Consider the following 1,682-nt stretch of genomic DNA (forward strand, 5'->3'; position numbering starts at 1 on the left):
GCAGGGTTATGTCATCTGCATAACGCAGGTTATTGATGATTCTTCCACCAATCCTGATGCCACATTCCTCCTCGTACAGCCCAGCGTCTCGGATGATCTGTTCTGTATACAGATTGAAAAGGTATGGAGACAAAATACATCCCTGATGGACCCCTTTCTTGATTTTGAACCATCCAGTGTCTCCCTGGTTTGTTCTGACAACTGTATATAAACCACTTAAAAAAAAAATAAGAAGAAGATGGAGGAAATATACAGGATCACTGTACCAAAAAGAACTGGCCAACAATGAAATATTTTAGGACGTGTATCATATGATCAAGAGCCAATTGTAATGAAGGAAGAAGTTCAAACTGCACTGAAGGCACTGGCAAAAAAATAAGGCCCCAGGAATTAACGGAATACCAATTAACATGTTTCTAATAACAGATATAGTCCTGGACAGGATGTGCTCACCAATCTGTGCCAGCAAATTTGGAAGACAGCTAGCTACCTGCTTGACTGACTGAAAGAGACTGATATTTGTTTTCATTCCCAAGAAAGGTGATTGAACAGACTGTGGAAATTATCAAACAATATCATTAATATCACATGCAAGCAAAACATTGCTGATGATCATCCAAAAACAGCTACAACAGTGCATTGACAGAGTAAAATAAGTAGCAACATTCAAATCACTCCCCCATTTCAGCAAACTAACAGATAAGTATTGTCCTTCTAACTATAAACCATAGAAGCAATACAAATATCATGTAGAAGAACAATCCTCTCTGGTCTTGCCTGAGGAGGTACGTCATGAAGGCCCAACCACTGGCTGTTCCTCTAGAAGCCTTTGGGACAAGAGGCTAAAAGTCCTGGTAACAATGGCAGGGTAGCGCTGGCTGCTCTTCTGCAGACCTTTGAAGTGATGAGACCAGGAGGTGTGAGAAGGTTGGCAGACAAGCCCAGAATAGGGCCCAGCAGGGCTCGCTGCTCCTCTAGGGATGCAAATTCAAACTGAAGTTGAAAAAAATAAAGCCATGTCCACAAGAACCAAAATGAAACCTTAAGTCCATCCCAACCTAATTTAAAAACCACCTTAAGACTCTATTTGAGGCATTGAATACTAACGATCAAAGAGCAAATGAATTATGGGATGACATCAAGGATATACTCCATGAAGAAAGAAAAAGATTATTACAAAAGAGAGAGGAGAAAGAAAAGACCAAATAGATAGCAGAAGAGATTCTGAAAATTGCACTACAACAGAGAGAGACCCAAAAAAGTGGAGGAAATGCTGAAGTAAGAAATGAGCAGATTTCAAAGGGCAGCTCAAAATGACAAAGTATTATTAAGAAAATGTGCCAAGAGCTAGGAAATCACAAGAGAAGAACATAGCATTTTTTAAGCTGAAAGAACTCAAGAACAAATTAAAGCACCTAGTAGTGACACTGAAGGATTCTAATCCTTCAAGGACAAACTAATGATTCAGGAAGCATCCAAAGAAGATAGAAAGAATACACATCACATTACCAAAAGAACTGAACCATTTCAAAAAGTAGTATTTGACTATGAACCAATGGTAATGAAGGAAGAAGTTCAAATTGCACTGAAAGTATCAACAAAATAAATAAATATGGTGGCCCAGGAATTGACTGGAAGACTAACTGGCATGTTTCAACAAACAAATGCAGCTCTGCTCACTG

The sequence above is a fragment of the Elephantulus edwardii genome, unplaced genomic scaffold (assembly GCF_000299155.1).
Source record: "Elephantulus edwardii isolate Elephantulus edwardi_28Jun2011 unplaced genomic scaffold, EleEdw1.0 scaffold00026, whole genome shotgun sequence".
In the NCBI taxonomy this organism is placed as follows: domain Eukaryota; kingdom Metazoa; phylum Chordata; class Mammalia; order Macroscelidea; family Macroscelididae; genus Elephantulus; species Elephantulus edwardii.